General features: G+C 37.6%; 1 protein-coding gene across 2 annotated transcripts in view; it reads left to right on the top strand.

The window, feature by feature from the left end:
- Positions 1–19,436, top strand: part of raph1a (Ras association (RalGDS/AF-6) and pleckstrin homology domains 1a) — a 75,120-nt gene that overhangs the window by 22,896 nt on the left and 32,788 nt on the right. For both annotated transcript variants that reach the window (XM_056251685.1, XM_056251683.1), the window contains exon 2: positions 230–286. The gene's annotated coding sequence lies outside the window, so the exon portion shown is untranslated. The remainder of the gene's footprint in view (positions 1–229; positions 287–19,436) is intronic.

Below are 19,436 nucleotides of genomic sequence, written 5' to 3' on the forward strand. Positions count from 1 at the left end.
AACAACCTTTTTGCCAGTCCGTTGTGATCATATCAGATTGCTTGGCTGCATTTATCTTTCCCTTTGACTTTTCAATGTTGCCAGGGCTGCATTGTCACTCCAGGTACAGCATAATGTATTCTTAACCTGCAGATCTGATGGTTAAAGTGGACTGGTTTGTAGTTATTTGATTTAAGTGAATAATGGGCCAGGGCAACTTTATAATTAATGAGTCTTTTCTGTTTCACAGATTGATTGAGGACCTTTTCCCTTCAGAAATCAGCTTGGCACTGCCACAGAACCAAAGGTAAGCTTATAGCACTAAAAGCAGCTGGCTGATTGAATTATTTTGTTTGTTTGCCAAAATTCCTATATATTTTATAAATGTGTGTAGCTAATGTTTAGCTGTTATAATCTATCTCAAGTGATGGACTGCTGTATGTAAGGATGCACGATTATGATGTGGTTATCAACATATATTAGAGATTTATTTCTTATACTGTGTATATATATATTATTCAAACCCCATTGCAAATCAGGTTTATTGAAAACAGACTTTCGGCTGTTTGCTATGAACGAATCAAACAAAAGTAATTGAAATACCTCAACACAACAAATGTTTCAAGGGGTTTCTTTTTGCCAATAAACCTGATTTGCAATGGGGGTTGAGGAATTTAGATCACAACTATGTATATATACAATTCTAAAGAAATCTCTAATATAGGCTGATAACCACATATTAATCATGCATAACATTGTTTTTGGCTGCCAAGTCTCAAATGAATATCCATTTTTCATTCTTTTTTCCATGTTTCATCCTTTTTTATACTGCCTAAATTCAATGCATTTTAAACTGTTTTAGTTTTAGTGTCATATTTTTTTAGACAAAAAAAAAATAATAATATCGGCCATCATCTCATTATAACTTTAATATTGGTGCATGCCTAACTATGCGTAATAACACCATAGTTTGATTTCCTGGAAAATCATAAACTATTACAATTTAATTTGATGACATTAGTTGTTTAGAAATCACACACTTGATCTTCACCTTCAATTTTCTTTTTGAATCAGAAGTAGAATATTATATTTCATTCCGAGAGAAGTTGTGTCATGTTGTAAAATGCAATAAAATCAAGAATCTGTGGTTGAATAATTCTCTTGAACCTTTATTTAACTGACACAAGTACTAAAGAAAAGATTTCCAATATATTCACTGACCAACTTAATTTGTGTTTTGTACATAAAAACAAATTTAGATTTTGATGACTGAACAACACCCCAAAATAGACAATCCAAATCACAGATTCTTTATTTTATTGCATTTTACCCAACTTTTCTGGAAATGGGGTTGTAACAACGAACTTGACAACGTTATGATCTTTCTCATCCCACGTGTGTGACTGGCTTTTTCTTTAAACATTCTTTGTACTTTTCAATAACACTCTGAATATTTCCATAGACACGGGATGCGTGTTTTGAAAGGAACATAACGTCCGTGGACAGACGCAAACCTTAAAACCTTTCAGAAGTTAGCGAAATCTCAAATAACGCTGCTTTAAGCCTCGGATCCTCCTGTGTGCTCGCCACAGAGTCTGTCTGCGTTGGTAATTCCATTTGAAAAGTGAAAGCATGTGGGGATGTATGGAAACAGTAGACACAGTCTCTTCCTTTGGGACTCTGATGGTCCTGAATTACATCCCTGTGTGTCGTCTGCCCTGTTATCAGGTCTGAGACCTGCCGCCTGCCGTACATTCCACACGCTATCATTAACCCCTCGAACCCCGCCTGGAGGAAACCTCAGTGCTTCTTTCCTCCATCCACCCTCTCACTTCATGTCTGATCTCAGAGGGAGTCGCAGAAGTGTGGTCATCTCCTCAGAGCGCCTGCTTTAGCTCAGGGCTAATGAGAGGGGACAGTGGGAGAGGACCTCGGGCCCCACCACTGCACGAGCAAAGACTTTACAGTTTCATGTTTCCTAGAACAATAATTACACAAAGTGTCGTTTTCCCCATCAGTGAGGTGGAGTGTTGGAGTTTGGCTCTGTGTTAGGTGTCTGGACCAGTTGTCTGAAGAACAAGATGTATCGTGCCTAGTGGAAATTATGTAAAATGATCAGACTTAAACTGCACTTTTTCATAATGTAGAAAGATATTTGAATATTATTATTATTATTTTTTTTTTGTGGAATTACATGACTCACTGGTAAAGGCTGTCAGAGGAGTACGAAATCAATGTCAGTAGCCTTGAAGAAAAGCTGAGATGTTTTTATTTCCTCAGATGCCGAAGAAGCAGCTTCCCACACAGCTTGTGGAAAGGTGTTGCATTTCTAATTGTTTAGGTTTAGGAAATGGAATCTGAAAGTATGTGCTGCTTCCGGGCAGCCGTACTGTCCTACTGTGTGCTGTTTTTGGCGTCTGTTATAGCAGCCCTTGAGTTCAGCTGCTACGTAACACCGACACGACCCAGTCGCGTGGATTGCTCTATATGGCACTACATTTTTAATAAATTTCATTTATTAACATTAGTTAACTACATTAGTCAACAATATTTTACAGCATTTATTAAAATTAGTTAATGTTTATCTCAACATTTACTAATACATTTTAAATATCCAAAATTGTATTTGTTAACACGAGTTAATGCTCTGTGAACTAACATGAAAAAGATATCTTTTTTGAGTAGCATTAACAAAGGTTGATAAATGCTGTACAAATGTATAGTTGTATATAATTGTATAGTTAATGCATTGACTAATGTTAACAAATGAAAAGTGTAGTGTTACCTGATTTTTTTATGCAACACATTCATGAAAACTTTGGAGAAGGACTTTAGATATCTTTAGGTATTTCTAATATTGAGATGAGTATCAAATTCACGTCACAAATCAATACACAAATTCACAATTAACATAAATCTTTCTGGAACCTCTTAAGATTGTGATTTTTTTTCATAACCTTTCTCATCTTAAGAAGTCTTGCTCTTTCTTTGTTGATTTAACAGTTAAAATAAGCTTTGTCAATTTGTTGAATTGAGATTCAGTTCATTGTAGAAAATATATTTTATCCAATATTGTTGCATAATTTAACCTTGTTGCAAAGTTACTGTAAGCGAAAAAAAAACACCAAGAATACCAAAGACCAAAAATATTTTTCTTATAATTTATGTATGTTTATAAATTTAACCGTAATAAACCAACACATGTTCCCAAACTAGCTTCTCTCTACTGAGTGACAGCTTAATTTAGGCTAAATCTGGAACTTTTTTTTTACCCTATATCATTACCATATAAAATAGATAAAAAGCTATTTAGTTTGACTTCCTGAAATGGATGAACATTTTCTAAAATTGAATTACCTCTTTTCACAAACCCATTGTTGAAAAATAGTTTCTATTTTGTACTCTTGTCATGGATAGTGCCATTTATGGGGCACTAAGGCCTGAAACAATGGAGGATCTCCAGGATCTCTAGGCTAAATTGTGGTCAGTCTATCCAAATGTCTCATTTTCAAGGGCCAGTCGGTGTGTCTGCCTATTCTGCATCTCTCTGGAGAGGGTATGATATTTTTTATCTATTCATAACATGTACAAACCAGGATCTTTGTTTTTATTTGGAAGAATGGCCTTTGGCTGACTCAGGAGCTCTTTCAAATGTAGATCCTGAAGTGCTGTTGACCTTAGCAGACTTATTCTACTGAATTCTGTTCCACCTTGACCTTTCAGCACCATACAAACTGACTGCTATGATTGTACTGGATTCTTGGAGATAAGAAAAGAGTAAGTGGGTACAGGATGTGATGGGATGATGTCAGTACACCCACAGGAAAGCACGTAATGGAGGATTGTGGTGTGCTTTTATCTTCCAACTCAATGTCTCTCGCCTTCCTGTGCATTATATATTGTATTATATTATATTATATTCTCCAATAAATGTATACATTTACACTGTTCCGGTTGCTTTCTTGCTTCAAATGAAAGCCCTCTACATCCTTTAACCGTATTAAATGTGTCCAGTGTAGCATGGCAAGTGATCTACATTTGAAAACAGTTCTGACCAGCTCTGGGCCATTTTTTGCATGAACTTAAAATTAGGCTCAGCGTTACTGTCGATGAACTGCAGGTCATTGTGATGTGTACATGGGCACTTCTGCCAGCTTGGCCCATGTTCAATGCCTGTGGGTTTACTTGAAAAGAGAATGGGCAACAGTATTGATTCATAGTGTGGCGCATTATGTCTCTGTGGATGAACACAAACCCCCCTGCTGTGTGTAAATGGAGTCTCAGCTGGACTGTCCTGCACCAGAATTGTCATCTATAATTTTATTCACTGTCCACTGCTGAAACCCCTCTTTCTTCTTACTCATTAAATTTAATGGTAGCATCAGCTAGACTGCCTCTGATCTGTCTCTGTACCGTCACTGAATTAGGGCCCCTCGTATCTCTAAGTGCCCCGAGGCAGACAGTGTTGCCCCCTTTTATCTCAGCTAGAGTTTATGCCTTAGCCGTATCCCAGAGGTTAAATATATGGCCTTGACATTAGAGAGGCTTGGCTATGGTTTTTTGGTATGGCTCCTGCTTCACTTTGTGTTGGACAATTTGTGACTTTAAAGCTAATGAACCTAAAGAGTGACTTCCTGTGTTTCGGTTTGGTAAGGTTTGAAGCACTTGTTTGTATTTCGTGTGCATTATCAGGTGTGACCCTGTTACTGTGCAGCTGGGATTGGAAAACTGGAGCATCTGTGCTGGTTGTGACGTCTGGGGAATCGCCAGTATGTGTCGTTGGCAGACGCCACACCCTTCTGGGTCTTGAGATGTATAAAGGGGCTTCTAGACATGAGCGTAGACCTATGAGGCTGCATGTCTTGCATAAGACTTGCATAAAGAGTTCCACTTAATATTTCAATTTGCATCCTTTCTAAAGATCTTGCTTGGTGCTTTTGGCTGTGATTTTAGCAAGTAATGATCATTTCAATGAGTTGAACTGATCTGAGCTTGCATGTGCATCTAACCTCTATATCGCGATTGCAGGAAGGCTAATCTAATCTGCAAACTAATTTGTTCATTTGGAGTTTGTTTAGGATCCTCTGCTCTTTCCCCTCCTGCTTCTAATTGGCAGAGCTGTGTGTGAAGACTGTCCCATTGTGAGTGTTGCCAAGCCCGCGTAGGGAGTCTCTATGCATGTCTCCCGTTTACAGCACTCAGTTGTGCGTGAATGATGACATTAGTGATGCTTTGTCACTCTGTTGCAGGATGTTAGGACCTTTTTTCTTTTTCCTCCTCCTCTTAACCCGGAGCTCTCTTACTAATGTGAACTGACCACGTGATTGAGGAGACAAATGGTTGGAATACTTAGCCTAGCTTTGGTCCCAGTGTTTAATTTGGTCATGGGCAGGCAGCTGTTCTACAGCCAGACACCACAAACTATCCCCAGTCCAGTGGATTCCCATATTTAGTATCTACACCATTTGTTTTGCAGGATTTTTTGTTTATTTTAATAAGGTGGGATTGATATTTCTCTTATAAGGGTGGTTGTTGCTGTGAATATTGATTAGAATAGGTTCTGCCCATGGGTTTGTGGGTCCCTATGTGAGATCATGGGGCGGAACTATGATTAAAAATGAATAGGATCGTGAATACGATGTGCAATTTGGCAACACAGCAAAATGTATATATACAAACTAAAATTAACACACAAACTATTTATGCAATTTATTCCTGTTGGCAAAGCTGAATTTTAGCATCATTACTCCAGTCGTCCGTGTCACATGATCCTTCAGAAATCATTCTAATATGATGATTTGGTGCTCAAGAAATATTAATTATTATTATTATCAATGTTGAAAACAGTTGTGTACAATTTTCTTTCTTGCTCTCAGGATTCTTTGATGAATAGAAAATTCAAAATGACAGCATTTATCTGAAACAGAAAGCTTTTGTAACATTATACACTACCGTTGTAAAGATTGGGGTCAGTAAGAATTTTGTTATACTTTATACATTTTTTATTCATCAAGGATGCATTAAATTTATGAAAAGTGACAGTAAACACATTTATAATGTTATAAAAGCTTTCTATTTCACATGCTGTCTTTTTAACTTTGTTGAATTTTTTTTTTTTACACAACTGCTTACAACATTTCATTAATAATAAGAAGAAATGTTACTTGAGCAGCAAATAAGCATATTAGAATGATTTCTGAAGGATAATGTGACACTGAATAATGTAATGATGCTGAAAATTTGCCATCACAGGAATAAATTGCATATATGGCTCATATATGATATAATAACCAAAAATAATTGGTTGTCAACCCCACCACCATAAACAAAGATGTTTTGTGTGTAGTTAAAATGTAGTGTTTTAGTCATTCGTCATCTTTCACGTTTGTTTTGTTCGATACCATGGATTTACATTTCATTTAATATTTATGCATTTTTCCTATTTTTGTCTTTTTTTCATGATTTGAAGTAGGGATGCATGATATATCGGGGCAAATACACACAGTTATGTCAGAATTTCTGTCTTGGGGAGTATTCATGTAAACACAGTCAGTCAGTCAGTTATGTCTTAAGTGAACATAAACAATTGGGAAAGAAATCGGATGTGTGTCAATAGGATCCGTGCATTAGGTCTTAAAGTGACAGCAGCCTAAAACAGTAAACCTGCTGCTGTGTATCAAACAACAAGATAAAAAGAGAAAATCACTCACTGCTCTTGACTTAACTTTTGTAGCTTTATTATGAATCAATATATGCATTTAATTCATGTGAAGACTATGCAGTGTTTTAGTTACATTTGATTATTCCGTTTCTGTATTGTTTCTTACTTGAATGCTACTGTTAGATCTAATGTAGGCCTACCTGAAAAACTTAAAGCACGGTGTATTTCATTTGTATCTTTGTTTTATTGTATTTGTTCTATTGTTTGTAATTTTATTTTTAATAACAAAGATAAATTAAAATAACAAAAATAAGTAATTGTCCACCCCTGGTTTCAGGTGTTTTTGTTTACCTGAATGTTCTTGATGTCAAGTTTTCAGGTTGATATAACTATATATTACCAAGTTGAGTAAATAGTTGTTGATATTTTAGATTTGTGACATTACTTATTATGTAATGCTAAAACACTGCTGTTCATGTGTAGTGATGCTTTCTTTTCCCAGAAAGAATGTGAAACATATATATTCGTTATATCATTTTCAGTTTTAAAATCTAATTTAAATTGATTTTACACACTTAAAGCAACATCGTATCCCATATTGAATATCACATTTAACAAGTTATCGCACATCACATTTTTATTCAGTGTCATGCAGCCATAATTTGAAGCATTAGGAACAAATTTCTGAACAAAAATCCCTGTATAGCTATCACTGTATTGATTTTCTGGTGAAGTAAAATTGTTCTTGGTACAGGCAAAAATAGGCTATTGAGACTATCTACAAATCAACAGTATTACCCTCCTACACACACACACACCATTGATTAATGACCTGCATCCTGCTTGTGGAGAGACGGGAAACAACCTCTTTTCATCTCTCCATAGCTTCTGTTTGAAAGGATCATCCTCTTTTCATTGTTTTCATCCTTTTTTGGCAAATGAACCACTTGTACATTCTCCCACCCAAACAAACCAAATTAATGGACATTTATTATCTGTAAAATATCATGGATCTATTGTCTTTTAAACCAAATTATAGCCTCATGTCAAGTTTTGTTTCTGTTCGTTCGCGTGTGAAGATGCTGTTAAATGATTTGTGTGTGTTTATGACTTCATGAGGTTGGAGGCGTTTGACCAGGGAGAGTATTGGATGGCTCTTTGTTTATCCTGGTCTGGGATGTGGAAATGACTGGCAACAGAAGCATGGTAGATCTGACTGAAAAAATACACATCTCCTGCTATTAACTCACAAGGTTATTTTAGTACAGACTCTGGAACGCTGCAGTGGCATCAAGTTGGGAAACATTGACGATAGTTTCACAATAATGAGAGCAGTGAAAAGGGAACTGCATGGAGGATTTAGTGTTCTTCGTTCCAGGAAAGGAGCACTGAAATTCTTGCTTTTATGTAGAAAATAGTGCCATCTGTGCAAGTCTGCAACAAATTTAAACCTGTAACTAGTTAAGAGTCAACGCCCTGGACCGAATTAATTGACACATGGGTTTCTTTATGCCTTCATTGTGAAAGCGGCGACATCACAGATTTCTGCTTTGCACTGCATGTTTTGCACTTAGTGTAAAAACATTTTAACATGTATTGTGATTGATTTGTTCACATTCTTCCTGGTCATCTCCACTATCTGTCTGGTCACTACAAGGTTTTGTGTTGAGCTCTAGATGTTACTTTGTGATTGGATGACTTGGTTCTGGATGTAATAAACAATGGAGACTTTGTGGTGCCGCTGAGATATTATTTGACTCTGACTTTAATTTTATAAACATCTAATCCAATGCATTCCGTAGGAAAATAAACTCCACATCTTCAAAGAGGATATGTTTTTCTTATACTGAATCCTGATTAACATATTGAATTAATGTATGATCAAAGAGTTCGGTTGATTTGGCACTTAATTTTTTTTTACAGACATTGAGCTTGTGTGTGCATTTATTTAAAAAACCCATGCCATTTATTAAAAAAAAAAAAAAACATGTTTTTCTTCCTGTGTTGAAATATTTCCAATTGAAACAAAAGGTTTGAGCAGGGGATATTAATTAAATGCCTAGGCGATTGGTTGGTTGGTTGGTTGGTTGGTTGATTGATTGGTTGGTTGGTAGGTTGATTGATTGGTTGGTTGGTTGATTGGTTGGTTGATTGATTGGTTGATTATAGCCTGTGTTCACAGTTAAAATGTAAATCATTGATATTTTTGGTCTGTTTTCCTTAAATAGAAAGTATTGCTTAACTTAAATAGACAAACATTAATTTGATCAACTTTAAGGAGTACACAAGTATATCACTGTATTGATACATATGACATAAAAGCTAGCACATATGGACTAAAAGCCACGAAATATTGATTTCATGGAGTATTTAAAAACATCCTCCACATACTGTATAGTAGCCATGAATAATCACACAACCCTTTGAAGTGTTTTCCAGAATTTTGCTTTTTGAGTCCTCAGTGTACTTCTGTCCAGGAACTATTTAATGGAAAAGTGCGGTCCAGTGACGGATATGTGATGGGTGTAGCTCGGGTGGTAGCGAGACAGTTTTCATGTTCTTTCTTTAGCTCAGAAAGGTCATGTAGACTGGCTTCTGTTTTTACACAGGGCTGGTACATTACACAGCAATTGAACACAGCAATTACAGCACATGGTTACGCAACGACATGAGTGTGACTTTAGAGCCGCCCAGAGCAATGGCCAGTTTTATGTTACCTCGTCTGTCTTCCTACAGTGGATTTCCAGTGGCTGTTATTTTATTGATTTTATGAACAAAACTTTTCAATTTCTGAAATGTTTGCCCAAATAGAAGGCCTCTAGAGTAAGAAAGTCCTGTCTGCTAACACCAGCTGCCTCTGACTAGCAGTAGCAGATAGCGAATTAGTTCAACAGTTTGTTTGTCATTGGTCATGAAATTTGAATAGCCACAATTGAACCCAGTGAAAAAGGTTGAACACTTGGTCCATGTCCAGATTTGAGCCTTGCACCCTTGATAAGAGTCTTTAAAATCACTCTGTCACAACTTTTTCAAATCTTTTCTGAAAAAACATGTTCTACTTCAATACATTTAGTAACCATTCAGGGTTGATTTGATTGGATTTTATTGGTGATTTTCTTAGGCATTCGTTTTGCATCTATAATAATCCAATTTAGAATGAAATTAAATATTTCATAAAAAAAAAAAAAAAAAAAAATGTAGTGCAGAACTTGTTTTACTCATCAGGAATTGATTGGATCAGTGGATGATTGGATCATTGGATCAGTGAAAAAAGTGGATGTTCCATACTAGAATAGAGCCAGATCTGAATGAGACCTCCAAATGTCTTTCCGGAGGCTTTTTAAGCAGGCCATGGAGGCTAAAATTCAGATTCATTGCTTTTTTTCTTAGTCTTAAAATGTTATTATAAGTTATTACAGTACATTGATAACAAATTGACATTGTAATGATATGCTTTTGTATGCATTGTAATGAATGCTTTTGACAAAGATCTATAGGCCTGTGTGAAAGAACATCATATGTTACTGAAGACACACTAAATCTAGGTATCTATCTAGCGTGTTACTGGATCTTGGAGCAGCTGATCTCATAGACTGGAATGTAGAGCTCATGAGAACGAGGCACCGAATGTAAACTTTTGCTGAGAGTGAACCATTTTTTTTAGTGGAAATAACCATTCAGGCCCCGTGCAGTAAATGGAAAGGCAATCTTGACTTTGTTCGTCAGACCTGTTCAGTAGGACATATTCCATCAGTCTTGGATAAAATGCTCCCGCTGGAGGGGTCTTAAACATTTCCACCACACATCCTCAACTGGATTCTTGCTCTTTTTTTTCAGTCTCTTTTTTCACATTTCAATCTGTTTTTCCCCGAACACAATGTGGCACTCAGTCACACGCATACTTTTGTTTTTCAGTCTGTCTCGTAAATAAATGGCTGCTTTAATAATGCTTAAGGATCTCAGTTCCATAGGAGTGTTGTGGGATCAGTGGGAATACGGCCTATGATCGCTCCCACATGTAGGGATTGTGCCAGAAACAGTGACATTAGCCATGTTTCCATCCACTTGTCAATCGAATTATCTGAAGTTCGGTAAAAAACCTCATGCGAATAAAGCTGGTGAAAGTGTGTTTCCATCAAACGGCTTTAAAGCGGATAAAAACCTGTGCGTAATGACGTCACATGCTGTTTTGCGATCAAATTGGTATATCGAATTGATTTGAGACATGTTAAGGTGTTTCCATTCATTTTCTCATCGAATTGCACAACATTCAAGCCAACATTTGCGAACAAAGTTTTACTAGGCAAAATGGATCGCACCATAATAACGTTTCCATCCGCGTTTATCGCATAAGCCGTATATCGATCAAGATAAAATCCGATGAGACCGATCGTATTTCATTTGAGCCGATATTCATGAAATTCAATCGAATTTTACTGTTTCCATAAGGCATTTTTCATTCGATATCACTTAATGCGGATAAAAACGTGTGGATGGAAACATAGCTAGTGGCTGAGTACCAGCATCCCTGCACCTCAGTGTGTCTGTTGTATGTGGTTTCTGACAACCTGCGCTGACTTGATTTAGATGATTTATGTTAGACTGGACCATCTGTTGAGCAGGAGACTGATTTTCACACTACCAGGACACCATGTGTCATGCACTTTATCCAACTTACCATTTGAAAGCCGTTACGCCTGGTCTTATTTGTTGTGTGCTGTTGTTTTTCTAAATCTATTAATTTATTCAAAAATAGCATAAAGTTCATTTCATACATAGAATAACTTGAATACAGCTCTTCTGTGATGGGAAGGTAATTCTGATATTTTTGGGGGGAATAAAGTAAAAAATGTCAGGGTGATAAATTTGAATGAAGGAAAGAAGGTTTGCCAAAGAATGAAATTCTGAAAAATAAAACCTTTTTATGGAAGTCTGGCGTAAAGATTGCATAATCTTTTATTATTATTATTATTTCTTAGAGGAAATAATGGATTTTAGGAAAACTGCTTCACAGATTATTAGTATTTTGAAGAACTTTTGTCCACCAAAGTCATGTGGTGCGACCAACATGCAAAAACCTAAAACAGGAAGTAACTTAAACCTATTTATTTTAGTTGCCAAGGAAACATTTCTAATTTTCTTTTAAGTTTCCTAAGATTTTTATTATTTGATTTTATTATTTTACTATGAACACTCTTGTCATTGTCCCGACTACAGTCTTTTTGGTTAAAATTTGTGAATGTTCTCCAATGTTTATTTAGTCAACTTATCCTTGATCTCTGGTGATGACCTTTATAGTGCTGTCACTTGCTTTTATTTGCCCGTGAGAACCACAAACCTCTCTTAAAGGGGGGGTGAAATGCTGTTTCATGCATAGTGAGTTTTTTACACTGTTAAAGAGTTGGATTCCCATGCTAAACATGGACAAAGTTTCAAAACTGAAGTTGTAAGTTTGATGGAGTAATTCTGTTCCAAAAATGCTCCTTCCGGGTTGTCACAAGTTTCGGAAAGTTTTTTTCGAATACGGGCGTGTGTGACATCAGAGTGGCCGGAATTTCCTTATACGGGTCTTAAGGGCACTTCTCCCGGAAGGGCGCGCGCGCATCTGTAGCCTAGTGCGTGCGAGAGTACGCCTATGCCCATCAGAGCGCTGGGCTCGGTCGGCTGCGCTGCAATTAAAAAAATGGCACCAAAAAAGTGTGTTTTTGGTTGCCAGGGCAAGACAACACTGCACAAATTTCCAAAGAACCCAGCGTTAAGGGACCAGTGGATGGATTTTGTTTTTCCAGAGCAGCAACGGAGTTGTGCAAGTGTTTTTGTTTGTTCCCTTTATTTCGACGGTAATAGTTTTATAAACAAGGCCCAGTTCAACGCCGGATTTGCAGATTGCCTAATACTTTTAAGATGGAGCAGTCCCAACGATAAAGGTTCACGGTGGTGCGTTGGAACCGCAGGCGGTGAGTAAAACTGCTTCAAATGTCTGTGAGTTGTTAACTATCGGCGTGTGAGCACAGCAAGTAAACACCATGATCACATACAGTTAATGTATATCTATGGAGCATGCGATGTATGGTGTGTGTGTGTGTGTGTGTGTGTGTGTGTTTAAATACATTTGTTTAGCTGGCCACTGTAGGTGTCAGTTTGTTTATTGTAAAAATAAATCATGTCCTCATAAACCACGAGTCTGTCTGTTTACAACACACAAATGTTATAAAACTCGCGCATGACATGGTGTTCTAAAAACACTGCGCTCAAGTTCAAATCATTTCTATTTTTAAAAAAACCGCTCGAGACCTTATGGTTTTCACCCATGCATTTCACTGCCCATCTCACGTTTTTGTGAGCAAAAACGCGTTCTGTATGAACGAGCCCTTAGTATTGTTTAGATCCTTGTTCTGCATTGGATTACTATCTGATTGTTAGCCATGGTTTATTTTCGGATGTCACTCACAGCTTCCAGACGCTCTCAACGCAAAAGCTTCGCGCGCTCGTGTCGTGATTATTTAGCTCCGCCCACACGGCAAGCCTCCACCCGCTCGGGTTTTTCCGGAAAGACTCGGTACAGCCTATCTTTCTTTTATAAATATAATAAAACTAAATACTTTTTGGAGATATGAAGGATGCAATACTACTCTATAGGTACTCAAGATTAACATGAGATTGAGTGAAACTGAGTGTTTCACCCCCCCTTTAAGATTTGCTTTTCTATTTTGGTCCCCGTCTAGATGCGGGTGTGTGTGGTGTCCACACACAGTGGTTTGCCAGGGGACCTACCTTTGATACTGAAAAGAGATAAAAACTCCTTTCTTTTCCTCGTATTCTCTCTCCCCCTGTCTTTCTTTCTGTTTTTGTTTTGAACATTTATAAAGAGCCTACTTGCAGACAGTTTAATCGCAAATTCACTGTGCCCTTAACTTCAGTCTAAACATCGCCCTGGTAATGTTTATGTTGACTACGCAGAAGACTGTCTTGGGCTCACTGCCTTTGACACTCCTCGCTTTCTCTCGGGAGTAATCACAAATCGCAAGAAAGAACGGAGATAAACAGGCAGGAAATGAGAGGAATGCAGGGAGGAAAAACTTAATATTTTCAAACTTTGAATGTGTACCCAATAACCTCACTCGTCAACCATTTTGCCCCCTAGTTTGATGTTTTTTGGGTCTTTTTTAGAGTGGTTTTGGACGTAAGCGAGAGAATGTGTTGTGTTTGTGTGTTTCCATGCTCCCTCGTTCACATCTGGAATACTAAGTTGAGAGTTGGACACTCTTGTTGATTCATTTTCATTTTTTCCTACGATGACTGAGGCCAGCTCGTCCTCACCACGAGTACATTTGTTTTTCTCTTCGCGATGAAGGCAGAGGGAATGAAGGAAAATCTGGATCTTATTTGAAGGAGTTTCTTTCTGCCTCGACGTTCTGCTTGTATCCTCACCACAGCTCAGCTGGAATCTGCCTCGTGCGAGGAGCTTACTGCGGTCGTGTCCCAAGTCACCCATCCCTGAGGATGACAGCTGTGCCGTAGTCGTAGTCGTGGGAAAACGCTCCTCAATGCTCCTCTATGTTTTACTGAGAGTCACTGAACTTGAGTTGGTGGTGTGGTTGGAGGAACATTTCCACTTGTGCTCCACATGGAAGGTGGATGCTTCTTTGTAATTATGCCCAGACATCATAGGGTTACTGTACTTTAGCCCAACAACAATCCAAACCAAATCCATCTTTGTCTCTTTATTGCTCCTGAAGTTGGAGTGAATAAACCAGAGATCTGCAAACTAAAGCAGCCCCCAAGGACACAGAGCTCTGAGCTTTTGGAATAAACCACGTCTGTATCAGATGAATGCTGGACCTGTGAATGGAAAATACTCTCTAAATGCCCTGATTATAGGTTTTTCTACTTTCATAGCGTTTTTGACGGGTTTTTTTTAAGAACAGAAATGTAAAGGGATTTAATATAAACCATCAGTTGGCTCATGAATATTAATTAGGTGATGTAAAGTTATCCTGAAAGTTCTAACCGATCTGCTGAAAGCCAGGTAAGTGGGAACTAGCAAATGTAGCATTATGATGCTCTAACGGCGGTTTCTAAAGAATTTAATCAGATTTTACCATCACAGTTCAAACTTGCTATACATACTTCAGTCTCCATGGTAAACTGTGTATTTCTACATCATATGAGTGACCACTCAGTCAACGAAATATAATTATTTTCAAAAGCACAATCCTATTAGCTTTTGGCAGGTCCTGCACCCATCCTTTAGTTGTCTACCTTAATGTTTTCTTTCTTTTTTCCGTTTGGCTTCTCATGTAAATTTCACCTCTGCTTTTTACATTGTTTCAGTAGTTGGGGTTGGATAAGGTTTGCATGGATGCAAAAGGGCAAGGATTGTTTGGATTGAGCCACGTGTCCGCAGTTCCTTCCAAGACTGTGAAGTTTCATGTTTCAGGAAATTCATTGGATGTTGAGTTCACAATGCACACTTGCTGTTAAAGCTGTTTGTTGCCTCCAAATGTCACATAAGGTAATGCTGACGATTTTAGAGGAATGCTTTTAATCAAATAAACCCACAATTTTGGGGAGAATTCCACTTGAAAGTGAGGATCCCTATGCCACACTCACTAAGAAATGAGCACTCTGAAGGGTTTAGGGTAGTACTGACTAATTTGAAGTCACTGCCAATTTATTTTAACATGGCAGCATGCTTATAACTGTTACAGTAAGTTCATTTTTTTGTTGTTGCATAAGTTAATGCTAATAATAATTTCTTTAAATTTAAATTAATTTCAAATTTTCACTGTGTGATGTTTGATACAAACCATACAAAGAAGTAGAGTCAATCATTTGGAATCATTATCTGGTCATGGAATTGTAGGAAACGCAACATGATTGAAACCAGTTTGTCAGATTTGTTACTATTTTTGAAAGAAATCTCTTATGCTTACCAAGGCTGCATTTATTTGATTAAAAATACAGAAAAACTGTACTACTGTTAAATATAATTACAATTTAAAATAACTCTTTTTCTATTTGAATATATTTTAAAATGTAATTTATTCCTATGATGTAAAGCTGAATATTCAGCATCAATACTCCAGTCTTCAGTGTCACATGATCCTTCAGAAATCATTCTAATATACTGACTTGCTGCTCAAGAAACATTTCTTATTATTATCAATGTTGAAAAGAGTTGTTGCTTAATTTTTTTGTGGAAACAATGATGCGTTTTTTCATTATTTTAGAAATATTCATTGCTTTCAAAATGAAAAAAAATCTTACTGACCCCAAACTTTTGAATGGTATCCTCTGCCTGTTGATTTATGCCCATTTAATATAACCCGTTTGTGGACTCATGTTTAGAACTGTGAGTATGTACGGTCATTTGATGCATGCACAGGTGATGAATGTGGTAATGTATTGATGAGCTGCAGGTCTGCGGTTTATGTCAGTGTATCTGTGCTTTTCCTGGCTTTACCATACTCATTAAACACACACACACACACACACACACACACACACACACTTTCTATGAGACCCGCCATGTGTTGTGTGAAAGAATGTACAGGGGTCACAACCCCACTTCAAAGCCTCCTTGCATCAATTTTTAACAGGCTGCTTTATAGAGCTTAAAGCCTCTGATTGGCCCAAACTCCCCAGCAATGCACTTTAAATTACATTATTATGCTTTCACTGTTGGGCTTGATAATGGTATAAATTGATGCTTAGTGTCTTTAGCATTCCCAGTTTTAAAGTTATGCCAGACACCAGGGTTTCATGGGCCGCTTTTATCACACATACTGACCTCTGACTCAGAGATCAAAGATTATAAGGTTAGGCAGTGGGAAGCACAATTCACACAGTTGTTGTCCATTTGCAAACAGCGTGAAGTTAGGATCATGGGAAAGACAGATAATCTGAGAATACAAGCATATCTTGCTGTTGAGAAATGCTAGTAAAAAAAAAAAACAATATTACATTACTCATTATAAAAAATAAATACATTGGCTGGATCCCAAATGGTACTCCTCATGTGGACTCGCGGTCTCGTGGCCTTAAAGGGGTCATATAATGGTACATGCACTTTTACAAGTTGATTGTACTGAAATGTGTGTTGGCAGTGCCTGTACACAGCCATCATATAATGATAAAAATCCACCCAGTGGTTTTGTTTTAATCTCCTTATATGTTTTCCCCTGCCTCAAATCGAGCCGTTCGAGCCTGTGACGTCACAAGCTCGCACGCCCCTCCCACGATTGTTGATTGACACACACCCGCCCTCGCTCGTGAGCTAGCTGTCAATCATAGTCTGCGCGGACCGGCGCGGTCATTGTTGATATGCTGGAGCACTGTCTATGAGCAGAATGGCGTCTAAGCGATTGTGGTGTTCTGTTCTTGGGTGTAATAAAAAACACAGCAGTCATTTTAATGTTCCTAAATCCGAACCGCCGAAGACGCAGTGGCTGAGTTTGTTTTCGAAGGGAATATTCCCCACGAGCAACGTCAATGCTCTCATGTTTGCGCGAATCATTTCACACACCAGACTGCTTTATAAACGAGGAGGTATAAAGCTGGTTTTGCTAAGAAGCTGCTTCTGAAAGGATCAGTACCATCTATTCGTGTTCCTGCAGCTGCTCCAGACCAGAAGAACTGAAGTGAGTGTAACGTTTTATTAAACTTTATATTAATATTTATATTAATCCTTGTAAATCGCTAGCTGCACGCTTCACAATGAATGCGTCTAAGGTTTACACTCAGGGTACATTACGGCATGTTTTCTATGTATGACGTTCTCAATATAATGCATAATCCCACGTTTATACTGAACAACGTGTTATGGTTATTGTGTTATTGTTTTACAAATGGTGTACGCCAGAGCCGGCTCTGGTGTACGCATAGAACAGAGAGGCGGAGTCAGCAAAGCTCATGATCATTTAAAGTCATATACACTGAAACGGCGTGCTGAAAACAGAGCTGTTTTTTTACCAGGTAAAATAAGTGTTTTCTTACAATACTAATGAGAATTTTTAATTAAAGTATATTACAAAGTTTTAATTTAGACCCTAAAGAATCATATTAGCTTGTACAAAAATGGCATTATATGACCCCTTTAAATTGCGCGTGCTCGCCAAGTGTACGAGTCCGTAGGGTGTCCCATTCAGCATTTCAGCGCTCAGAAGTGTGCTCGCGTGCGCCGCCTTTGTGCACTCGATGCGGACTTCGAACCTCCACACGAGTTACCTACCCAGGAATTATTGCGAACACCCAATCAGATAAATGAGGGGAGGAGTTTCGTGGCTGTTTGACTTTCGGTGGCATAATGTCATCAAGCCTTTCCCAAAATACACTCTCGCGTGCCCTCGTGGTCTCCTTAGGCGCCCCTTTAAGGTCTGCACTTCCTGACGTCACCAAGTGTGAACTCGAAGGAGGTCCACAAGGCTGGAGTGTGCCATTTGGGATCCAGCCATTGTTGTTACTTTTTATGCTAAGTTACTTTCCAAGATTATCATAACAGTGTTATGATATTATCATAACAATGTTTGTGGTGTTGGTACTTGTGGACTAAGATTTAAGATAACTTAAAATTATTAGATTAAATTATATATATATATATATATATATATACACAGTATATTTTTGTTTTCCCTCAGTGACTATTGTTATTATTGAATCCTCCGAAATCAGAAAATGAGTTGTGGTTAATTTACCTATAACGACACTTCCAGTTTCTGTTAACAATATAGTTAATATATATGACTGTTCTAGTTCTGTTAATATTATGTAATATAGAGGACCTTCAGATATTGTATTGGACACTGGGTGGCTTTTGAGTCAACAAAGCAAACAACTGTGATGATCTCATTGGTTCGAGGGTCATCCGATTACCTGCCGTCCATTGGTGTCAGACGGCATCACTGAGTAAATGCACTGGTATTTCCAGCGCGTTACAGCACATCTGTGGAGCTGCCCAACAGTTATCACCATTGAATTAATTCTTCAGGATTTAGCTGCTCATTTATCAGGGTTCTTAGGAAATCCACATCTCAGATAGATGCTGGATTCCTCTGGCACTACTCTGGCAGGTTGGTTTATTATGAAATGGCAGCTTTGGGTGGAGATTTGAGCTTGTTCTAGATTGCGATGCGATTTTTTTGACCTAGGATCAGTTAAGAATTTGATGGGCTGTTAGTTACATAATCTAAAATGTCATCGAGTGCAATGAATCACGAATTTTGATGAACTGCTTTAGGGAGTGTGTGTTTGTTGTGACATGGTAGAAGTTTGGCGTGGCTCTCATCTTGAGGGATGGCTTACACAACAAGCCACGAGGGGGATGAGGAATCCATTACATCCTGCACACTTCCTGTTCACATCAGACTGTCCTCCTACACACATGTACAGCTACATGCCCTCAGATTTAATGTTTCCATGGCTGTTTATGATTTGTTATCAGTTCAAATTTAAATGATGTGTAACTTCTAAACTGCCATTCATTATAATTTCTTATTTTATTTTTTCCACTTAGCTAAATATGTTTGTTAAGCTGGTAACACTAATAATATTGCTCATACTTTCAGTAGTTTGGCGCAAATGTAAAAAGTTTTACAAATTTAGAATTTAAATTGTGTTTTTGTCTTCCGTCATTTAAATGGTGACACTCTCATGAGATAAAGACTGTACTCATATATATTATGTATATATATATATTTTTATTATTCCAAAAACTATTATTCTATTTTAATTATGTATAGTGCAGGTCGCCCCCTCAATGTATTACACCATGTTGAATTTGATGTGTGGACCTGTG

Source organism: Rhinichthys klamathensis, unplaced genomic scaffold, assembly GCF_029890125.1.
Source record: "Rhinichthys klamathensis goyatoka isolate OS25496 unplaced genomic scaffold, OSU_Roscu_1.1 h1tg000088l_1, whole genome shotgun sequence".
NCBI lineage: Eukaryota > Metazoa > Chordata > Actinopteri > Cypriniformes > Leuciscidae > Rhinichthys > Rhinichthys klamathensis.